Genomic DNA, 12527 nt, shown 5'->3' on the forward strand with positions numbered 1-12527 from the left:
CCAGTGACTTTGATATCTTAGATTGGATTTACTCTGCAAGCGGATTAGACTCTTCACAAAACCAAAAACCAGCAAACTTTTTTAATCACTTTTCACTTTTAACCCTGCTTGTTTTCTTTTGCCAATTGTCTGTTTCATAATACTTTCTGTGAATATTTTCTTCTACCAGTTTTCTTATCGTTCTTTAAGGCCACATGCACACTGTATTCTATTGACACCTTTTCTCCTTACAGGAGAAAAGGAGCAGATAAAACAAAGTAAAATGCTAAAACATGTTTATGCGTGCAAATTTATGCATGTTCACGTGTTTTTATTGTTAATGCATTTTATTGACCAGAATATTATTTTATTATGGCCATTAGAATGTATTAACATGCAAATGTGCATAAACACACCTAGTGTTAGGGTGTGTTTATGCACTTTTAGTGTTTTTTCAGCCCAAATGCTCCTCTTCAGAATGCACAAGTGATGGTGTTTGTTTTCTGCCTCCAAACACCCCTTTCTCTAAACTCCTGTATGTGCCTTTGAGTGCATAGATACATTTGTTAACATGGAGGGGTATTCAGAGGCAAGCATTTTTGAATATGAAGACTAAACGATATTTAAACAACCTCAGTATGAATCTTTGAATGCTCTAACTAGAAATCAAAGAAACGAAAGAAAGCTACCATATTGAATATTCTGTTACATTTCTGGCTAGATGTGACAATGAGTAATTTATTTAAAATGTCAAACTTGCAAAAGCAGAACTGTATACTTGTGAACTGTACTTGTTTCCGTTAAAACACATGGTGGCAGCTACAGTGTATAAATGGATAACTGCATAGGTAACTTACTGAGTGGTGTCCACATAGATTGTTGTCCCATGATTTGTAAAATTTCTGCTTTGGGTGAGGCTGAGGGTATAAAATTCGTCATGAGGATTCAGAAATCTCAAAATACAAGTCAACTTTCAGACCTCCATCTCCACTTCTTGGATTGTTTTCTGAGAAACCTACAAAATGATCAATGTGCACATTCAGAAGTAAAAACTGCAAAGTAATAACCTCTTTCTATATGTGTCCAAGGTTTCCATCTCTACCAATAGATTCCTTAGTAGATATGTATTAGCTGAGAGACATATAGCTCCTCCATCTCACTAACTTCTTATACCTAGAAGATGAGGCTCTCAAATGTAAGTACATGTTGCTATGTGTAGCACTACCCCCGAAGGAGCTGCTGGTTTGATTTGGGTGGCACGCAACCTCTTGTCTTCTCGCCATCTAGGGTACTGGATAAGAGCTGTAATAAAGTCAATGTCCACACAACAGGTGTCTTTTCTGTGCTTTTATTACCCAGCCGGGTAAAAACAATAGAAGTAGAAGTAGGTGAATGGATAGAAGAAATGGCGGGTTCAGGGTTAACTGGTGCAGAAACAGTCTTGCTTCCAATGATTAATCTCTTCACCACTCTAGCCAGAGTGGGTAGAGTGAACCTGGATAGGCCTCTCTCACCAGCCTAGCAGCCAGAGTGTCACTCGGAACTTTAGGTAAAGTCTCTGCCACAGACCCTCCTAATGGTGGAGACAATCTCGGTCCAAAATCTCTCTCAACTGCATTCAGCACCCGGATCTCCTTCAAACAGCTTCAATTGCATCAATAACTGACATGCGACCACCGTCCAGCCTCTCAGGTATGAAGTGTCCTTCGATGAGCAGATAGGCCTCTCCTGCGACACCAGCCTCGTGCTCGGTGTCCCTCAGACAGGTTCTCCATCTACCGTTTTCCTCCACTTTGGACGGACAGCACAGGACCACTTGTAAATTTGTAGACTCAGTCTGCTTACTGAGCCTACAAGGTAGATTGATGCTCCTGACCAACGTGGTCCCGGAGCCAGGAACACAGCAACACACACACACACCCCGGCCAGAAGGGCCACACATGGGGGTGGTGGGACGACTGCCCAGGTGAAGGGCGTGGGGCGGCGACGACCCAAACCAATGGCATCTGCCCCTTAAATACCCCCCCAGCATGCACAGCGAGGCGATCAACCCTCCTGATGGGCTGCCGAGGAGAAGTAACCACACGACCCTGATTCTACTGCTGCCCCCTACCATCTGGGGGTGACTGAAGTCCCCAAACAGGAGGGTAGGCACACAGCACAGCCAGGGCTGGAACAGAGGCCTTAAATTTAGCCAAATTAACATGGTCAGAGTCAATTAACTCTCTGACCCCCTTCTAAATTTACAATAGCATATGCTATAAAAGTAGCCAGGCGCTACATATGCATAAAGGCAAAAGGTTGGTGACCAAATTCCAGTTAAAATATTCATTTATTATTACCATCTAGGAGCTAGTACAACAAGAGGAATGAGGCTTCTAAGGCATTTAACACTAATGAGCGCCTAATCATAAAGAGATGTTGCTGTGGATGGGAGATTGAAGAACCTGCTACATCCTCACTACAGGTAATCCCCTCTCTAACGCTAAAATTGCAGGCCCCCAAAGCACAGTGACTCTTGTTCACCTCCACTTTGAGACCATAACAGGTAATAAAAAAAATATTAGATCTAGGACAAAGACAATAAATCTTTCTGGCTGCTTTATTCAGATATTTTTTTTATAGAACAATGCATATAACTTACTCAGAAAAAAAAAGGCTTTTCTGATAAAAGCCATTTCAGCATGCAGACTTTTAGGCCTCGTACACACGACGGGACATGTCAGATGAAAACGGTCCACGGACCGTTTTCATCGGACATGTCCGCTGGCAGATTTTGGTCTGATGGCTGTACACACCATCAGACCAAATTTCCCGCGGACAGCGAAAGCGGTGACGTGGCCGCGCCGTCGCTGCAACGATAACGCTGCGAGGTGTGCGACCCTGGAAGGTCAATGCTTTCACGCATGCGAGGGCTTTCGGCCGAGCGGACATGTCCGGTGAGTCGTACAGACGACCGAACATGTCCGACGGACAGGCTTCCAGCGGATATGTTTCTTAGCATGCTAAGAAACATTTGTCCGCTGGAAACCTGTCCGATCCACCAGAAAATTGTCCGGTCGGCCGTACAGACGACCGAACATGTCCGCGGAAACTGGTCCGCCGGACCAGTTTCAGCGGACATGTTCGGTCGTGTGTACGAGGCCTTAGGTGAAAGCCGAATCCATTGCTTCACATTGATTTTGTTGATCCAAAAGTATATCCAGGGCGGCAAAGGTATTTATCCTGATAAGGCGCATGCGTATAAACATATGATTGGTCCAACAGTGGGTATAGATTAAGAATGTAATATCCACATAGCATCAGTCAGAAGTCAGTACAAAGGATAATAGCTAGCAACCGAGTAACATTCAGTAGCATATGGTCAAGCAGTAATTACACAGGTGCAAAAGTTGCAGACTCAATTGCCCATAGTTGCCAATGCCAAACAGCAGTCAACAAAAGTATAATGTAATCAGCCTCACATCGTATAGCCTGGGAACTGGTGCCTTGCCAAGTTGCCATCTGCTACGGAATGATACTCAGTTGCTAGCTAGTAACCTTTGTACTGACTTTGATGCTATATGGATATTACATTCCTAATCTATACCCACTGTTGCAACAATCATGCGTTATTACGCCTTGCCCTTAGGGAGCCTCTGACCATGCCGCACTTTCTCTTATTTGTGGTTTGACCTGTAAATAGCTTGCTCCCCTCACCTGAAACATGTTGAGATTAAGCAAGACTGCCTACCCAAAAAAGACACCTCATCTGTTATTCTTAATCTGGTTGGGAACTAGTTGATTACTTTATGTTTCAGGTGTCTGTTACTCTGTGGGAGGTATCTAAGGGTGGTCCATTTTATTGGCTTTGTTTTTGTATAAACAAATGTTTTTTTATCTATATTAGCAACAATAAAATATGTTAATTTTACTTTTCCTGGCACCTTAAAAGTCCATCTTGTTCCTTTTCTTTTTTCGATTTTTGTATAGGATGCTGGTGCCTTTTGGCAATCCTTAACTCTTTCATATTCTCATTCTGTTATCTTACGAGAATTTTTTTTGTGTTTGTCACTAAGGATATTTGTTTTGCATGAACTGTTGTGATCGGCTCTTGAAAGCTGTGTATTAACAAATAGATTATTATCGGACAACCGCACTGAATGCGTTTTTTTTCTGTCTGATATTCTTATTGTGTGTGCTAGGCAATACTGTATAGTATTATATAGGCATACAGTATCAGAGCTGTTTATCCAAGATTATTAGTTCTGGAGGTCTCCTCAAACTTTTTCAAATATACCTGAAAATGTTCTCTAAAAGTCAGCTTCTAGTTTATATTGTTTCTTTAAAAAATATGAGGTTTGAGAAGTTTGTTGCTACATATTCTGAGCTGAACTATAATCTTTCTTTTCTGGCAGCAAAAAATGCCCACTGGGCAATCTCTTGTGGTGGGGGTAATCAACTGGATAGGTCTAAACCCTTGACAGATTCATTATACCAACACTGGGAGCTGACTCTTCCCTTCTTCATGACATAAACATGAAAGTCTTATACAATCCAAATGTCAATGCTTATGAATGAAAACAGCCAAAAGAATCTCATGTGCGATCTCTGTTCTGCTATCTGAGGTCTAAGGTCACCTTATCACTACTTAAATATAATGTATTCATTATACATGCCACCTGGAGAAAGTGCAGAGAAGGGCAAGCAAACTGATAAAAGGCATGGAGGAGCTCAGCTATGAGGAAAGCTTAGCTGAACTTGGGTTTATTGTCTCTTGAGAAGGAGATTAAGGGGGATATGCTCAACATGTATAATTACATAAGTGGTCCATTAAGTGAACTTGGTGTTGAGTTATACTGTATAGCAGCGGGTGACGTCATACGTAGCTGCCTCCCCAGTACGCGTTACGTTCTGGATGGAACTTCCTCAGCCGGGCGTCAAAAACACGCCCCGCTGAGGAAGTTCCGTCCAGAACATAATGCGTATGGGGGAGGCAGCTACGTATGACGTCGCCTGCTGCTATACAGTCCTATGTGAATACATGCTGTGTGATTTCGGCCGCTATGTGAGTAGCCTGTGTTATTTTAAATAAAGGCTCTTTTTTATTCGAAACAGAGATCACTTGGATTCTTCCTTTGTTTTCTACATATTTGCATTGTCTGTTGAGTCTTAAGGGAGATTGTTTTCTTTGGAGACCCAATTACTTGGAGGATTTACTATTGAGACATCTGATTTTCTGTTTATCTGCTTTGCATGACTTTTTGGTAATTCAGGGGTCCATGCTGGAAGGTGAGAGTACCTAGAGAGACCTATGGTGGAGGGATTGTCACATTTGTGAATTCTTCAGCACTGGTGGATCATCACTACGGACTTATTTCACTTGACACATGCTTAATTTTATTTATTTATATTTATCCGTCTGGTTCATTTACCTTGGATATCGATGTGCACATATATTATATTTAATATTATTTGTTTAATATTGCTCTGCACTTTTTCCTTTTTATATTATTCATTTTTTCATTATTTTTTGCCTTCCTCTGGATCAACTGTGGGTATTGGTTCATGTATATGGAGGCTTTCTATTTGAGTGTGTTGTTTTTTTTTTTTTCCTCTGTTGGTTGAACGGGATGGACTTGTGTCTTTTTTCAACCAGATTAACTATGTAACTATTTAATCTTTCAGACATTTTAATTCTTGAGCTCAAATGATCACTGTGTCATGGCCCTCAGCATCACTGTTGGTAACAGTTTGTCCCATAGACATTGGACTATATTCTGAATATGAAAGGAATTGATTCAGACCTGTAAGTTACTTGAACAGGGACCTTAATATGGTTGATTGGCAAACTAATAAAAAATTTGTGTAAACATTTTGAAAACAGGGGAAAAAAAAATTATTTTGTGCTCATCGCCAATATAAATAAATTGTAAATGTATTAACTTGATATAAAAGAGGCTTGAATATCCTCCACTGATGTATGTTGACCTTTCATGAGATTAAAGGAAAAGTACTTACAGTTGGATCCCCGATCCAGTATAACTACATAGAAAGCTACAACAAGATTGAGCTCCATAGATGTCAGATATGTACTTAATGCATCTGATATAATGCAACAAATATTACAGAACAGTTGGATATATAGACATTTCCCATCAGTTCATGTCCCAGTCCAGTGCAACAGACATCAGGTACGTGACGCAAACTGATGTTAACAGAAAACCCTAGAAATAATATAGATGCCACACTCTAGAACCTGGTCCTGTTTTGATATTCCACAGACTTTACTGCAACATGACCCTAAGGCCGGGTACACACGAACAAACATGTACGGTGAAAGCGGTCCGTCAGACCGTTTTCACCGTACATGTCTGCCAGAGGGCTTCTGTACGATGGTTGTACACACCATCGTACAGAAGTCCGCGCGTAAACAATACGCGGGGCGTGTCCGCGTCGTCGCCGCGACGATGACGCGGCGATGACGCGGAGACGTGGGCGGGCCTGCCATTTAAAGGCTTCCACGCATGCGTCAAAGTCATTCGACGCATGCGAGGGACGGCGGGCGCCTGGACATGTACGGTAGGTCTGTACTGACGACCGTACATGTCCGAGCGGGCAGGATTCCAGCGGACGGTTTTAAAACACGTCCAGGAATATTTGCCCGCTGGGAAAAGGCCCGGCGGGCAAATGTTTGCTGGAATTCGGCCCGCTCGCGCCCACACACGACCGAACATGTATGCTGAAACTGGCCCGCGGACCAGTTTCAGCATACATGTTTGGTCGTGTGTACGGGGCCTAATACACACACATAAAAACATTTCCCATATAAATGCTCATTTCACATTTATTACAATGCTTTCCACAAGGTACCAAGGCATGTTGATGGAGAACACATCATTCTCAAGGAAGCCTATGCAAAAAAAGTCTACATTCAGGTGCCTACAGATACAGTATCAGTGAGCGTTTGTCCAAACCAGCTGCTTACAGTTGATTCAGGAAATGTTTAAATGGTTTTAACCACAACCTCATTTCTAACATCTCTTTGCCTGAGCTTTCTGAGAAGAGAAGTGCAGGATATGAAAAAAACAAACATTTAAACTCACCTAGGTGGATACAACATCAACCTTATTCTGCATCTGTCCCCTGTTGCCTCCACACTGAGAACTGAATGATCAACGACCACTGATCACTCAGTTCTCTGACCTCAGTGAGAAGAGAGTGGTAACTATAAGAATACAGGTCACAGGAGTGCTGAATGAAGAGCATTCATGTGATCCCCAGGAGAAGTAGGGCCAACAGAGCTTTGGCACTGCTTCTCCTTTAAAGGGGTTGTAAAGGTGTTTTTTTTTTCTAAATAGGTTCCTTTAAGCTAGTGTATTGTTGGTTCACTTACCTTTTCCTTTGATTTCCCTTCTAAATGTTTTTTTTTTTGTTTTGTTTTCTTTGTCTGAATTTCTCACTTCCTGTTCCTCCTCAGTAAGCTGTTCAGTAAGCTGTTCTGGCTGACTAACCACGGCTCGGATGATGGTGGCAATTTTACTGAGGAGAAACAGGAAGTGAGAAATTCAGACAAAGAATAAAAACATTTAGAAAGGAAATGGAAGGAAAAGGTTAGGGGGGTTTACCAACACTTTAAGGGGAGGGCCCATGATGACCTGCACTCACAGCATGTCCTTAGTCTCCTGGACTAAAGATAACTCATCTTGGGGAGGGGGGGGGGATACTGCAGGGGCTGGGTTTTTTTTGTTACACCCCCTGGGATTTTTTTTCTATTTACACCAGGGCTTTTGAAGTGTTACTAAACCCAGGACCCTGCATTCACTACAGTATATCTGGTCTCCCACAGTACACAGAACATGGAAATGCAATTATTTTAGTAAATATAAACTGCTAAATACCTGTGGCCGCTGACCTGTCCTGTGTCTGTCTGCAGCCTCTAACCTCTTCTGTACATCCGCAGCCTCTGACCTCTCCTGTACCATGCAAATGGGAAGAAATTCTGGACAGCCACACTCCAAAAAAAGTTTTTGCCTTTATTCAAAATATGGATTCAAAAATACATGCCACAGCAGATCAGAACGGACAGAAGAGCTGACGCGTTTCACACTAACAAATAGTGCTTAGTCATAGCCACTGTCTTGTACCATGACCGCAGCCTCTGACCTCTTCTGTACCATCCACAGCCTCTGACCTCTCCTGTACCATGACCGCAGTCTCTGACCTCTTCTGTACCATCTGCAGCCTCTGACCTCTCCTGTACCATGTCCGCAGCCTCTAACCTCTTCTGTACCATCCACAGCCTCTGACCTCTCATGTATCATGTTCTCAGCCTCTGACCTCTTCTGTACCATTCGTGGCCTCTGACCTTTCCAGTGCCATGTCTGCAGCCTCTGACCTCTTCTGTACCATCCGCAGCCTCTTACCTCTCCTGTACTATCCACAGCCTCTGACCTCTCCTGTACCATTTGCAGCCTCTGATCTCTCCTGTGCCATCTGCAGCCTCTGACCTCTCCTGTACAATCTGCAGCCTCTGACCTCTCCTGTATCATCTGCAGCCTCTGACCTCTCCTGTACAATCTGCAGCCTCTGACCTCTCCTTTACCTTCTGCAGCCTCTGACCTTTCCTGTACCATTTGCAGCCTCTGACCTCTCCTGTATCATCTGCAGCCTCTGACCTCTCCTGTACCACCTGCAGCCTCTGACCATCTTTTGTCTTATATCATGTCTGCAGTCTGGAGAGGAGTCTAGAGTGGGAGTGCCACTGGCATGGCTTCATGGGAGAAGTCAGACATGTATGGACTGTGGGGAGGAGAAAACCAGAGCCACCAAGCTGGAGCCGACTGTTCGAGCCCTGCACAGTGCACCTAAGAGGAGGTCAGTGACAGTGTCACCAGGCCAGTCTGAGGGGGGAGTCAATGAGGTAAGGGGGGAGTGAATACAATCATGTAAGGGGGCACTGATTTAAAGGTTTCCCCCTTATATCAGTAACCCCTCTTACCTTAGTATTTTCTTTCTGTGGAAGGTGGTCTCTGGTCACCAGAGTCCTCCCCACATTCCCAGAGTTCCCCTTTACATCAGAGTCTGCAGGATTCCACCTTACAATGCAAGGGGGAACTCTGATGTAAAGTGCAATGCTGCAGGCCCTGATGTAAGTGGAAACTCTGATGTAAAGGGAAATGCAGTGGACTCTGATATAAGTGGGGTCTCTGGTCACAAGAGCCCCCCTTTATATCAGAGTTCCCCCTTAGATCATGGTCTGCAATGGTACCCTTTATATCAGAGTTCCCTTGCACTGGAATCCTGCAGACTGATATATGGGGGAACTCTGTCCTGGCTGGGCTATAATAATCTGACCTTCATGCGGGGTGGACTGACAACTCATGGGGCCCCCTTGCAATAGGAGATTATGGGGCCTCCGGGCAATAGAAGATTATGGGGCCCCCAGGCAATAGATTATGGGGCCACACAGTACTGTATATACACACACATACATTATACATACACAGTATACACACACAGTCACACATAATACACACACAGTATACATACACAGTATACACACACAGACACACAATATACACACACAGTATACATACACAGACACACCATGGGCCAGATCCACAAAAGAGATACTCCGACTTAACTGCTGTTCAGTCTGTGTGTAACTTTGGAAACGATCCTCAAAAGGCTTTTTCCAAAGTTAGGCAGAAGATCCGGCATGTGTAATTGAATTACACTGCCGAATCTTAGGATGCAGTACCGCATCCGCCGCTGGGGGCATTTCGAGTCGAAATGCCGTTTCTAGTATGCAAATTAGCACTTAAGGCGATCCACAAAGCTTTCCAGCTTCCTTTTTGCGCCGTAAGTGTTATTTTGCAAGTGTAAAATTAGGGCTGGTTCTACAAAGTGTAAACTAGTCACACCTTGTAAAAGCCCATTCCAGCGACGGCATTTGGTATGCTTTCCCGAGGGAGAACTCCACGGCAATTTGTAAAAACAAAACCGGCATGGGTTTCCCCCCAGGAGCATACCAGGCCCTTAGGTCTGGTATGGGTTGTAAGGGGACCCCCCCTACGCCGAAAAATCATCGACGTAGGGGGTCCCCCTACAATCCATACCAGACCCGTATCCAAAGCACGCTACCCGGCCGGTCAGGAATGGGAGTGGGGACGAGCGAGTGCCCCCCCCCCCTCCTGAGCCGTGCCAGGCCGCATGCCCTCAACATGGGGGGGTTGGGTGCTCTGGGGCAGGGGGGCGCACTACGGGCCCCCCCACCCCAGAGCACCCTGTCCCCATGTTGATGAGGACAGGACCTCTTCCCGACAACCCTTGCCATTGGTTGTCGGGGTCTGCGGGCGGAGGCTTATCGGAATCTGGGAGACCCCTTTAATAAGGGGGCCCCCAGATACCGGCCCCCCACCCTAAGTGAATGGATATGGGGTACATCGTACCCCTATCCATTCACCTGTAGGCAAAAAGTAAAAGTTAATAAACACACAACACAAGGCTTTTTAAAATATTTTATTATTCTGCTCCGGATGCCCCCCCTGTCTTCGTTATTAGCTCAATTACCAGGGGGGGCTTCTTCTTCCGCTCTCCGGGGGTCTTCCACTCTCCGGGGGTCTTCTCCGCTCTCCGGGGGGGCTTCTCCGGACTCCGGGGGGGGCTTCTTCGGACTCCGGGGGGCTTCTTCCATCTTCTCCCCTCTTCCGCTGTTGACTCGGCGAACCCCGGTTCTTCTGCAGATGTCCGGTGCCTTCTTCTTCAGCGCTGGCTGCCTGCTATGTTTGTGTGTTAGCTCAATTTCTAACAGGCAGCCAGCGCGGTCTTCTGTGGCGTCAGGGTCTTCTCTTCCTTTCTTCCGATGTTGCCTCGTCGCCTCTTGTCGCTGCAATGATGGAAGCGCGCCTTGCATCCCATTTATATAGGCATCACCGTCCCATCATGCTCCGGCAGGTACCCACGTGGTGGGTGCCTACCCACGTGCACCCACCACGTGGGTACCTACCGGAGCATGATGGGACGGTGATGCCTATATAAATGGGATGCAAGGCGCGCTTCCATCATTACAGCGACAACAGGCGACGAGGCAACATCGGAAGAAAGGAAGAGAAGACCCTGACGCCACAGAAGACCGCGCCGGCTGCCTGTTAGAAATTGAGCTAACACACAAACATAGCAGGCAGCCAGCGCTGAAGAAGAAGGCACCGGACATCTGCAGAAGAACCGGGGTTCGCCGAGTCAACAGCGGAAGAGGGGAGAAGATGGAAGAAGCCCCCCGGAGTCCGGAGAAGCCCCCCCCGGAGTCCGGAGAAGCCCCCCCGGAGAGCGGAGAAGACCCCCGGAGAGTGGAAGACCCCCGGAGAGCGGAAGAAGAAGCCCCCCCTGGTAATTGAGCTAATAACGAAGACAGGGGGGGCATCCGGAGCAGAATAATAAAATATTTTAAAAAGCCTTGTGTTGTGTGTTTATTAACTTTTACTTTTTGCCTACAGGTGAATGGATAGGGGTACGATGTACCCCATATCCATTCACTTAGGGTGGGGGGCCGGTATCTGGGGGCCCCCTTATTAAAGGGGACTCCCAGATTCCGATAAGCCTCCGCCCGCAGACCCCGACAACCAATGGCAAGGGTTGTCGGGAAGAGGTCCTGTCCTCATCAACATGGGGACAGGGTGCTCTGGGGTGGGGGGGCCCGTAGTGCGCCCCCCTGCCCCAGAGCACCCAACCCCCCCATGTTGAGGGCATGCGGCCTGGCACGGCTCAGGAGGGGGGGGGGGGCGCTCGCTCGTCCCCACTCCCATTCCTGACCGGCCGGGTAGCGTGCTTTGGATACGGGTCTGGTATGGATTGTAGGGGGACCCCCTACGTCGATTTTTCGGCGTAGGGGGGTCTCCTTACAACCCATACCAGACCTAAGGGCCTGGTATGCTCCTGGGGGGTGAACCCATGCCGGTTTTTTCTTTGAAAATTGGCATGGAGTTCTCCCTCTCAGGAATGCATGCCGAGCGACGCTGTAATTTTTTATTTTTTTTTCCCCGACGCAACTTTTTTAAGCCGTCGCGATCCTCAAAACTCGGCGTAACGTAACTTCGCGCATGCGCAGTACGGCCGGCGCGGGAGCGCGCCTCATTTAAATGGGACTCGCCCCATTTGAATAGGAACGCCTTGCGCCGGCGGAATTTTAGTTACACAGCCTGAAATTTCTAGATAAGTGCTTTGTGGATCAGGCACTTAGGTAGAAACTTTAAGGCAGTGTAACTTAAATGGGATTTTTTAAGTTACGCCAGGTTTTTGTGGATCTGGCCCCATATACATACACACATTATACATACACAGTATAGACACACAATATACACACACAGTATACATACACAGTATACACAATATACACACACAGTATACATACACACAGTACACACACACAGTATACATACACACACTGAGAAGGTACTGGAGAGGCGGGGCAGCTATAATCTTGGGATTTTTAAACCAAAAGGATGTCGGTAAGGGACATTTCAGGGACAGATGTAAAAAAAACACAGATTTTTACATACTGTCCCTGG

This window comes from Rana temporaria, chromosome 1, assembly GCF_905171775.1.
Source record: "Rana temporaria chromosome 1, aRanTem1.1, whole genome shotgun sequence".
Taxonomy (NCBI): Eukaryota; Metazoa; Chordata; class Amphibia; order Anura; family Ranidae; genus Rana; species Rana temporaria.